Below are 12439 nucleotides of genomic sequence, written 5' to 3' on the forward strand. Positions count from 1 at the left end.
CACACAAAGTAGAAGGAGAAGTAGTTTCCAAAACCACGCATCCCTTACCCTTACGAGTACTCTCATCTTCCAAGAAGAGATTTCCATATTTAGGAGGAATTTTGTCACACCATAGTGGGTTAGCATATCGGCTATAGCTTCTAAGGCAAGCTATACCATCATTTCCACCACTAGGTTCATTAGCAGTGGTTATATCATCTTCAAACAAGACATTATACCTTAAGAGAGCATGATCTATTTCATGGGCAGATTCAGAACAAACACGTTCATCACTCTCTAAAAGATCAATATCAAGTTTTAAAGAGATTTCAAGTGCAAGATTATCCCAAGAATAGCTCTCGGGTTCACTCCTATTCCTTTGATCAATATTTTCAACATCATCACACACTTGAGATTCATTAATCACATCACACACATCCTCAAGTGGTGAACAATTTTCATACAAAAGTTGATCAACATAAATTTTGCAAGACGATGTACTTTCATTCCATACAATGGTTTCAACACTAGGTGGACATAAATCAATCTTATAAGAAGAGTCGATTTGGTCATCAATAGGATCAACTAGTGTATCCATACTCACAACAAGTACATCATAATCAAGTGGCAAAGTAACAATAGACTCACATATAGGCAAGCTATAACTCATACTCAATGGGCTACTAGCCACACAATTATCATTCACATGCACAAAAGTGTAAGGGTTAGCTATTTTACCTTGACGTTCATGAGTATGTTCGTATTTACCTCGGTGTGAAAGTCCATCACAAGAATAGGAAGCAACTTCCTTCAGAAAGCTCTTATCGCAAGTTGTTTGGACAATTGGATTTTGAGGGAAGAGTTTGGATAACAATTGGCGTATAATTTCAATGTGTTGTTGCATATCTTCAAGATCGTCATAGATGCGATCACACGTGGCCTTGAAATTATGTGCAGCCATGGTACCTAAAAAAACAAAAAAAACAACAAACAAAAGACAAAATGCTCCTTACCAACACTCGATACACTCACATTTGTGATTCTCACAATTGAAACGGCAAATATTGAAAGTTGTTTATACTCCAGTAGTCAATAAGATGTCAATCCTACTTGGTAGCCAAAATGGATTCTTGTTTTGATTGACTCAAGACATAAAATAAAATTCACTTATGAACTTGAAATAAAGAAGTTACTACGAGTTACAAACGAGAAAAGCACACAAATAACGAAGACACGAAAGAAACGTATTCAAAAACTAATTTACAACCTAGTAGGTATTTACTAGTTGCCAATTAGTATAAGAATAAAAAAAATGAAACTAAGAATCAACAATAAAAAACTAAGAATCCAAGATTTTGAGCCTTAAGTTTCGGTATTGTACAAAAATTGGTGATGTGGCGGTCTAGGATTGGTTGCGGTTTTTGAAAGCTTCTTATTTTTCCAACTTTGAAATTTTGGTTCAATTTTTAACTCTTGAAGAAGTGTATTTCGGCCTTGGGGAAGAAAAATATCAAGATTGGAGCCCTTTCTCACATTAAAAAAGGTTTGACTTGTCTTACACCTTTTGGGCAAGACACCTTTTTGAAGGGTTGGTGGCCCTTTCCTCTTTTGGACACCTAGAAAAGTGTTTTTTCCCTTTTTTAGTTCCAAGTCTTTTGTAGATCTTTTTGTCCCTCTTCCCTTTTGGTAGGTCTTTGGGATTTGTTTTAAAGACTAACAAAGGCCTCACTTCTTTCCACTTGGCTTTTGGATTAAACAACACTATTGAAGAGTTTTTTTGCAACTAGACATGAAGATAGTCTAGAACAACAAGAACTTTCAATAGAAGTTTGAAAACCTAGCCTCACCTCCAACAATCAACAACACATTTTTCAAGATTTAAAACCAAAACAAAATACCAACAACACGAGCTCAAACCACCTTCAAGTTTTGGTCCATACAACAACACCAACAATGTTCAAGTTCTTGAAACCGTAACAATAACATCAAACACAATGTTCAAGCTCAACTTGGATCTAGACTCAAGGGTGTTAGTGAAGACAAAACTAACACTTAGAAACAACTAAGATAATCAAAACACACCTAAATTTAGACACAAATCTTGGAAAAACCAACAACAAGAACACAATTTCGGCTAAGAACACAAAAAATGGACAGATTTGCCTCTTTTTAATTTTTCAGTTTTCTAACACTTTTTTTTAAGTTTATGAGCCCAAGATTGGTCTTGTGGGAACAAGATCAAGCCATGATCTAATACCAAATGATACAAATCATTCCACCAAGATGGAAAAATAGTGCACAAAACGTGAGAAGAACAAGCAACACAAAGGGATACAAGATGACAAACACAAAAACACACGAATTTGCAAAATAATGAAAGGATAGCTAGTGAGACCAAGATTATTACAAGATTAAGAACCAAGTATATTTCAACATTAACCCCTAATGAATTTAATAATCAAAACCACACTCTTACGGTGACCGCCAAGGTAATTGACTCACCTCAAGATCCACCGTTTCCAATCAAAGAACAATATTGGCTTTTCCAAGCCCTATACTAAATATGACTTTTCCAAGTCCTAACTAAGACTATACTAAGGTGGTCTACTCTCAAGAGAGAGGATTTCAAGTTTTCAATCTTTTATCTTTCATAAACTAACTAGCAAATGAACAAATAGAACCTATTAATAGTCTAATTTATGACATAACAAAATGACCACAATACCCTTAATGAAAAGGGGTGGTCATGGAGTGTTACTTGGACAAGGCTAAGTAACCAAAATTTTCTTAATGAAGGCCCAAAATCATGAGTCCTCAATTTTCAATGCTCCAAGAAATCTTTCATATGTGGGATTGGTCTTTGGTGTACTCAAATCGGCCCCTCTATGTAGGATCCCATTTCCTTAATGTGACCAAAGCTTGATACCCCATGTACTGAATTCGAATGATTTCATTGAAAGCTAAGGCGGCCATTTGAATCGTATCATTACTTACCCCCATTTTACCCTTTTGTTTTCCCAACACACATTTGTCATTCTTTTACTTCAACAGTCACCTCTATTCATTTCACATCTTTTCACCTTCCCCCTGGTTCACTTCACCCTATTTTATCTATATACCTCTTTATCTCCCTCTTTACCTTTTAAACCCTTGATAAGATTCTCTCTCTCTCTCTCTCTCAAATAACTAGAACTCAATCAATGGCTAATCTCACTAAAACCCTTCCCGATTGTCACTCTGATAATCATGATCCTGTACTTATTTCTGGTGCTTTTGAGGAGGCCTCTTCACATTCTCGGCACTCATCTGTTGCTAAGAAATGCTCTGCCCCAAGCCCAAATTCATCGATTAAGAAATCTTATTTGACTCCTCTGAATTCTCTTTCACTAGAGGACATGCATAAATTTTGAACTTGTACGCAAAGGGACAAGTTTACAACTTTGAAAAATCACTCAATTATGCCCGATCGGATAGTGAATCTCTCCCAGTTGAAGGAATCTCGCTGCAATGTAAGTTTCTTTTTCAAATCTCAAGATTTATCTCTGTTTTTTCATCTCTGTGAACTGGAAGTATATGAGGACCCTATGCACATGTTCTATGCAAACCTTCATCTTTCTCAAGATAGTGGCGAACTGGAAACTCCTATGCTTGACACAAGAATCATTCTCAATAATTTCTTGTTTGAAAAAGTTTTTGACACTAAATTCTCTGGAGTAATTCTATTTATGAGTGGTTCCTTACCTGAAGATTTTGAAGTTAGCTTCGAGGAAGCAAAAAAGGTTGTGTTTGGCCCGGACATCAATTCATCCAACTTTGGTCCCTTGTATCTATGCTTTAAGTATAGAATCATTGCTCATATCATCGCTAATACACTTATTCCTCAAAGGGTCTCTCTTAGAAATGTGACATGTCATGATGTGTTTGTGTTGTACTGCATGGTGAAAAGGAAGAAAATAAATTACGTCATTTGGTTTCAAGAATATATGCTAAAAAGTATTGCAGATGCCCATGCCTCTGCTAGCCTGCCTTATGGGCTGGTAATTACCATAGTCCTACTCTATTACTCCATTGATCTATCTATATTCACGTTGGTGAAAGTCTCCGCAAGATATTATTCCAAGAGCTTTGCTAGCATGGGATACGTCTTGTTGGACAACAAATAGTGAAAGAAGGACTTTGAAAAAGTAAGATCAAATCTCTAAGGTAAGAAAGTCCGTATCTAACCCTATACTTCCTATGTTGAAGGAATTAGAGGAGCTCAAGGATCAACTAAAGACAATTAAGGAAGGATTGATGCTCCTTCAAGAGAGGACTACCAGGCCGCTACAGTTGGGGAAGGATACAAGCACTGATGTAGGCAAGGTACGACTGACTATTGACGGATTCAAGCAGGAAGGAGTCAAGATTTTTAATAGGTTGTTTGCATGCGTGGAATCCATCAAGTCTGATACCAAATCCTCAAATAATGACCTTCCAATATCTGTCCAGAACTCTTATTCCTCCTTCTCTAAGAATGTAAAAAAATCCTATGAGTATTTCTGTCAAAACATGCATAATACTCTTACCTACTTTCTTCCAAATCGTTAAGATAATGACTTCTATTCAAAATGGGGTCTTGTCCCTTTTTCTGTTGGGGTTGTAAATGATTTTTAACACATTTTGCTTATCTGCTATGTGCTTGTTGTTTCTCTTTGCCTGCTAGTTTTTTGTGTGTTGTCCTTTTTTATTATGTCATGAGGGAAAAAGACGAAACATCATAAAGGCCTTCGAGTCAGGGGGATCAATCCAACTACAAAAGCAGGGAAATCAACTGATGCTTCAAGATAAGAGAGCCACCAAGAGAGGATGAGCAAGTCGACTATAAGAACAAGAAAGTAAACTAATGTTTATTATTTGTCGTTATCAAACAAAGGGAGATTGTTACACTACTAAAAAAAAGGAAAAATCGACCCCAAAAACTAATCACATGTGGTAGGTTTTCCCTAATTTTCGATCACAAAACCGACCAAAATGTGTGGTCGGTAAAGTAGTGGTAGTTTTTTAAAAACCGACCACATAATATATATATATATTTAAAATTCATTATTATTTTATCAAAATTGGAAAAAATAATTTTAAGAAAAAAAAAACAACCACAAGTGGTCGGTTTTTTATTAAATTAATTAATTAATTTTAATATTAAACCGACCACTTGGGGTCAGTTTTTTAATAAATTAATTAATTAATTTAATAGACAATCAACCACAAGTGGTCGGTTTGCTAATAAATTAATTAATTAATTTATTAGAAAACCAATGTTTTCTATTAAATCAATTAATTAATTTATTAGAAAACCGATGTTTTCTATTAAATCAATTAATTTATTTATTAAAAAACCGACTACAAGTAGTTGATTTTTATTTAATTAATTAATTAAATTTAATATAAAACCAACAACTTGTGGTCGGTATTCTGGAAAAAAAATTCAAAAACTGACCACTTGTGGTTGGTTTTTCTGGGAATTTTTTTTTTAAAATAAGAATCAAAACCCAAATACAACATGCAATAACAATAATCCAATACAACGTAACCAAATCAAATACAACAGCAACAACAACCAAAAACCAAATGTAAATTCTTTCAAAAGTGTACAACACAAACAAAATGTCCAACAAAAGTGAATATGAAAAACTACAACAATAGTTTCAAACAACGAAATGTCTAAATTTAAAGTACAACACATACAAAAAAAAAAAAAACTAAAAGTCATCATCATCAAATTCGTTCTTATCTTCCATATCATCATCCATGCTGAAATCATCCAGGGGGCCTAGACCTTTTGCAGCCCGAACTGTATCACCAGGACACGGAGGAATAACCCCCACAGTCTGAATAAAAGAGTTGAACTACTGCTGTAGCAACTTGATTTGTGATGTTGTTGCCTTCTTCGTCTTCTTCTGCGTCTCTCTCTGTTTTGCAAACCTCTCTCTCTGTTCAGCAAGCTCTTCAATGAGTTGAGAAATCATATTTTGTAGTTTTTCAATGGTTTCTCTATCAACTGAAGAGCTATAGTATACAGCGTCGGACAAACCCCTAATATTATCGCCAAAAAAAATTGTCTGGTATTCGTAAAAATGACCTCTATTTACAGGACCCACAACTTTTGTTCATAACTCCTCCTCTAAATGCTGAGGTATTGGGTCACCCTAACTTTCAAGAGGCTGACTACTAGGATACTCACCAACAAGACGCGCATATTCGTCCTATATTCAAAGTAAAGTTAATACTAAAAGTCAAAAAATATTAAAGTAGTTAAAATTGAATAATATCAACTTTGAAAAAAAAATCATAAATTTAAAATTTGTTTCTTATGTGGATAGCTTTTGCACGAGTTTCAACCCAGACATCTTCATCAGTCGGGTTCTTTTTTTTTTTCAGATGAGTCTCGTCGAATAGCTCATCAGTTGGTATTTGCCTACCCTTTTCTTTTTCCTACATATGAAAAATTATCAATGTTCAACTAATAAAATTTTTTAAATAGAAACAAACAATTAAAACTGTAAAAGTTACATACCATTTTTTTCAGCACAACAAGAGAACTTCTAGCATCCGCAGTATGTAGGGTGCCACCCTTGGATGATGCCCAGGCTTTTTTTCCCCCAACAATTGGTATTCTGCGCTACTCCAATGACGAAGATACAGTTGCCATGCGGGTTCAGAAATCCACTTAGGTTTTACCAATTTCTTTCGGGCATAATCCAAGAGATCATTAAATCTGGCTCTACATCTTATGAAAAAGTTCTTCTTTATAAGAAATGCATTTGCATCATCCCACCAGTAAAATTTCGACAAGAAAAATATAATATTCAATCTTTTGTTCTAAGAAAGTGTTAATAAGTAGTCGATAATTTAAATTCTTTCCTTAAATTCTTCAAACATTCTATCTCTGTCAAGTTCTGGAACCTTTTGCCAGCTGGTCCAGTATCCGTTGAAGTGCCGAGTAATGCATATTCGCGCCTTTTGTCTTACTCCAGTATCCGGCCTAAATCTACAACACAAGATCAAACAGTAATTTCATAGAGCATAATAATATAGTAATGAAAAAATGAGTAACGTTATTATATTTACAAATCTTACCCTCTCGCAACTGGAACAAGATAAACCCTCCCAGAATTATCTGTCTCATGGTTGCCTAGTAAGTGATGGTGGATGCACTGGCGTGGGCGGATCTGAAGCACCAGATGGAGTGCTTCCAAGGTGAAGATCCGACAACACAATAGATCCAATAGAATTACTGTGCGAAGCTACGTGACTGCATCAGGAGGGTATCGATATTGGTAGATATCTGAAGGGGCCAGCGGCTGTTCGATAGCACTGTGCTAATGGTGGAACGGTCATAGGATCAGAATGAGTCAGTGTAGATCCATGTAGTAGCCCTACATGCATAGGAGTAGGTATCAAATCCTCGGACGACCTAGAATATGAGGGTCGAGTTGTCACATCTACAAACTGACCCTCAGATATATGAATACATGTCGGTCGTCTATAAGGCAGAGGTTGTCTATTCTTTTTTGGTTTCGTAGTATCAACTTTTCCCTTACCCTTGTCACCTCTTCCTGACATCTAAATTATGTTAAGTTAACAAGCAGTTAGTTCCTACAAAAATGAATATATAATAAAATATTCCAAGTAAATAATTTCAAGTTACTAATTCACATTGCAAATCGCTCTAATACAATACGAGATAAAGACAAGAATATTTTTATTACTATATAAATCATGGAAAAGTGGAAACAACAGACTTAAACAGTATATTACATATCAATCTTAAACAAGAAACATAAAGGTAAATATATAGTACAAAGCATAAAAACATCAATACATAATAAATACAACCTACACAACTAATCCTCCTCTTCTGAAGACTCTCCACTAAACCATTCACCCTTTTCGAAGGTTTCCTCATCTCCTACCCACTCAGCCTCTTCTTCCGTAATATTAAGTTCTTCAAATATATTTTTTGGGTGATTCAAACCGTCCACTAATTTAATGTCCACTAGCTGGTGATCAATCTGCATTTTGTTTTAATACGCAGTCTCTAGAACATTCTCAACTTTCACTCGGCCTATAGGCTTTGTTTTAATTACGTCCCACCAATCAGACTTGTCATTGCGCAATGGATAAGGAGCATAATACACTTGTTTGGAATTTTGCGCTAGAACAAATGGATCGTAAATAGGATATGACCTATTGTGCTTCACTTCACTGATGTTATGCTCCCTATGTACTCTTGTGCCTCTTGAGCTTGGATCAAACCACTTCCATTGAAAGAGGACAATTTTTTTTATTAGGAAACCAACATACTCCAGTTCTAAGATCTCGTGTATGATGCCAAAGTAATCAACATCATCATCACCCTTAACCCAAACACCATTATTGTTTGTTTTTCTTGTTCTGGAGTGTTGTTCGGTGGAAAATTTAAACTTATTTACTTTGTATTGGGACATTGCATTAGCTTTAACTAGACCCAAAGAAATATCTCTCAAGAGTTGATCGTATGCGGCTGCATTTGGTGAATGGTGTACCTAAAAATACTACACATATATATATTTTAGTTGAGGAATGTGTAAATATTTAAACTTTATAGAAATATTAATATGCTTACGAACCTCATTTTTAAACCATGTTGCAAAGGATGCATACACTAGATTTTTCATAGAATTGAGTCTTAAGTGAACTGAACATCTAACATGAGAAATACAATTAGTTTCTTTAAGGGAATGAGTAAACAAATAAGATATGTTAAAATTTTAATCTCCTTACTTTAGAAAAGGCTCAATTTTTGGGCAATTCAACATGACATACAAAGTGGCTGATTTGCGCTCCGTCGGAGTGAGCCGGCGAGGTATGATCTTTTTAGCCTTACAACTAGATTGATTGAAAATTGATATTGGTTGCAAATGAGGCTCATTCACATTGTCCTAATGCCGATTCGGTCCGTTTCTTGAACAAGCAACTTCATCACGAAAGTAGTATGAACAAAATTAAGAAGTTTCTCGTGCAAGATATGTCTCAACTATAGAGCCTTCCACCCTATGTTTATTTTTGAGACCCCTTTTCAATTTTCCAATTGCCCTGTACAATCTTAAGGTTAGATGTTTACTATATTTTAAAAAGATATGTATGAATTTAAATATGTTGCAAATGCTTACCGTTCGAATGGATACATCTACCTAGTTTGAACTGGACCACCTAGCCGAGCTTCGTGCACAAGGAGAATGAAAAGATGTTCCATCACATCGAAGAACGCTGGCGGGAAAATCTTCTCCAGCTTGTTAGTGATAACAACAATATTACTTTTCATTCGCGCCAGATTTTCTTCTTTTAATGTGGTGGCACATAAGTCTTTGAGGAACAAACTGATCTCTGCTATTGCTTTCCATATGTTTTCAGGTAAACTAATAAAAGCAATTGGAAGTAATTGTTCCATGAAAACATAACAATCATGGCTTTTCATTCCATGCAAGATTCCTTGTGTCATATCAACCCTCTTTCCCAAATTTGAGGCATATCCATCGGGTATCTTCAAACTTTGAACTCACTCACATATTTGATGCTTTTGGTACAACTTGAATGTAAAACTAGCCTTGGAATTAAGAACATTGTCGTTGGGCCCATTCTGTAAGTGTAATTCTCTGTGGTTGCAATATTCTGGTAAGTCAAGTCTGGCCTTAGGATTATCCTTTGTTTTGCCGGTGACATCCATAACTGTGTTGAACAAATTGTCAAAATAGTTCTTCTCAGTATGCATGACATCAACATTATTTCTAAGTAAATTATCTGGCCAATATTATAACTCCCAAAATATACTTTGCTTAGTCCAGTTATGCGGAATGCCATAACCATCAAGCCTATGCATTCGTTCCTTGCTGACTTTAGGCAAATCCTGAACTATTTCCCAGAGGTCATAACCAGACAGCCTTAGAGGTGGACCATCATATTTTTTTCTATTCCTTCTGAATGCATTCTTGAGTCTCCTAAATTCATGATCAGGTGGCAAGAAACAACGATGACAATCAAACCATGAATTTTTCCTACTATGTATCATTGTGAAAGATTTTATTTTTTTCATGCAGTATGGACAAGCCAGCTTTCCAGCTATCATCCACCCAGACAACATTCCATAACCAGGAAAAAGCATTAACAGTCCACATTAGATATGCATGCAGATTGAAATTCTATTTAAGAGAGATGTCCCAAGTTTCAGTCCCCTCATGCCATAAAATTTGAAGTTCATCAATCAAAGGTTGCAGGTAGACATCTATTCGCTTTTTGAATTACGCGGGCCAGCAATAACACAATTCAGAAATATATAGGGAATAATCAACAGTTCAGGAGGAAGATTATAAGGAGTGATAAATACAGGCCAAAATAAATATGGTGCACCACCAACTGAAAAGGGAGAGAACCCATCCTCACATAATCCCAATTGAATGTTTTGTGGCTCAGCTGCAAAATCTGGATAAGTTGCATCAAAATGCTTCCAAGCTTCTCCATCAGATGGATGACACATAACACCAGTGGTCCTTCTATTTTCACTGTGCCATCTCATATGAGGAGCTGAGTTGTTTGAAGCATACAACCTCTTCAACCTTGGTATAAGAGGTAAATAATGCATCGCCTTAATAGCAATTTGATTTCCAGTAGAACCACGCTTATATCGAGAGTGATAACAAAACTTATAGAACTCTAGGTTAACATCTTCCTTAAAGTATAACATGCAACCATTTTCACAATAATCAATTCTAATCAAGGAGAGACCTAACTTTGACACCAATCTTTTTTCCTTATAGAAAGAATCAGGAACCTCCAAGCCGGGGTCAACTAACTCTTTAATAAGGTCTATCATTGAGTCCATTCCTCCTTCAGCAATATTCCAGTCAAATTTAATACTTAATAATCTAACAGCAACAGACAAATGAGAGTGTGAACACCCATCAAACAAAGGATGACTAGCAACATGCAATTCTTTGTAGAAATTGCCTGCTTCGCTATTAGGAACATCTTCAACATTTTCCCTAAAGTCAACCCCGTGTTGCATCCCAAAAGCATCTTGCACCATTTCTGTCATCCTAGTATCTTGATATTCATTATGCCCTGCAGACCTGCTACTTTCTCCAACAACAAAGTTATTTTGCGCAACATCCCCATGAATACTGCACAATCATAAAAAGTCCTCGTGAAATCCATTTCTATAAAGATGTTCCTTTACATCTTCTTCACTTACAAGATTTATACCTCACATCTAACACAAGGACAACGAATAACCCGATAACGTGTCCACATATCAAGTGTCTTAGCATGTTTAAATAATCTTTTGACACCTTCAAAAAATTCCTCCCTAATACCCATTCTATTATCATTGTTCCGCTGATATATCCAGCTATAATCAGGTTCCATCTACGCAATCAATCAGATTCAACTAATTAGATCAAGTCACAAAAATTTAACCATTTTCCAACAACTAAGTCACCTAACAAACCACATTCAAAACAAAAAAATCCTCTTTAAAGTCCCTACACTTAACTATTTTCAACCAACTAAGTCACCAAACAAACCACATTCAAAACAAAAAAATCTCCTTTAAAGTCCCTAAACCACCACATTCAAAACAAAGAAATCCTCTTTAAAGTCTCTACACTTAACCATTTTCAACCAACTAAGTCACCAAACAAACCACATTCAAAACAAAAAAATATCCTTTAAAGTCCCTAGACTTAACCATTTTCAAGCAACTAAGTCACCTAACAAACCACATTCAAAACAAAAAAATCCCCTTTAAAGTCCCTACACTTAACCATTTTCAAGCAACTAAGTCACTTATCAAACCACATTCAAAACAAACAAATCCTATTTAAAGTCCCTACACTTAACCATTTTCAAGAAACTCAGTATAAAAACAAAACCACATTCAAAACACAAAATTCCCTTCAAAGTCCTTACACTTAACCATTTTCAAGCAACTAAGTCACTTACCAAACCACATTCAAAACAAAAAAATTTCATTTAAAGTCCCTACACTTAACCATTTTCAAGCAACTAAGTCACTTACCAAACCACATTCAAAACAAAAAAATCCCCTATAAAGTCCCTACACTTAACCATTTTCAACCAACTAAGTATCAAAACAAAACCACATTCAAAATACAAAATCCCCTTTAAAGTCCCTACACTTAACCATTTTCAACCAACTAAGTATCAAAACAAAACCACATTCAAAACACAAAATCCCCTTCAAAGTCCCTAGACTTAACCATTTTCAAGTGACTAAGTCACCAAACAAACCACATTCAAAACAAAAAAATCCCCTTTTAAGTCCCTAAACTTAACCATTTTCAAGCAACCAAGTCACCTAACAAACCACATTCAAAATAAAAAAAAAAACCCTTTAAAGTCCCTACACTTAACCATTTTCAACCAA

Source organism: Capsicum annuum, chromosome 2, assembly GCF_002878395.1.
Source record: "Capsicum annuum cultivar UCD-10X-F1 chromosome 2, UCD10Xv1.1, whole genome shotgun sequence".
In the NCBI taxonomy this organism is placed as follows: Eukaryota; Viridiplantae; Streptophyta; class Magnoliopsida; order Solanales; family Solanaceae; genus Capsicum; species Capsicum annuum.